General features: G+C 35.3%; 1 protein-coding gene across 6 annotated transcripts in view; it reads left to right on the top strand.

The window, feature by feature from the left end:
* The window catches only part of MYO6 (myosin VI), a 125,990-nt gene that overhangs the window by 93,962 nt on the left and 31,762 nt on the right, over positions 1-266 (top strand). The gene's annotated exons all lie outside the window — the stretch shown is intronic.

Raw genomic sequence — 266 nt, 5'->3', positions numbered from 1 at the left:
TCATATATCTTTTTGTTTATGGACATATATATGTGTGTGTGTGTGTGTGTGTGAGTGATATGTGTATGCATGTATATCTATATGTCTATCTCGGTGTGTGTGTGTGTGTGTGTGTGTGTGTGTGTGTATATATATATATATACAGTAGTACCTCGGGATACGAATTACCCAGGTTATGAAATTTTCGGGATACGAAAAAATGCAATAGAAAATAATTGCTCCGGGTTACGAATGTTTTTTCGTAACCCGAAAAAACATTCGTAACC

The sequence above is a fragment of the Sceloporus undulatus genome, chromosome 1 (genome assembly GCF_019175285.1).
Source record: "Sceloporus undulatus isolate JIND9_A2432 ecotype Alabama chromosome 1, SceUnd_v1.1, whole genome shotgun sequence".
Lineage (NCBI taxonomy): Eukaryota > Metazoa > Chordata > Lepidosauria > Squamata > Phrynosomatidae > Sceloporus > Sceloporus undulatus.
The sequence above is the reverse complement of the archived record's forward strand: the minus strand, read 5'-3'. Positions and strand labels throughout refer to the sequence as shown.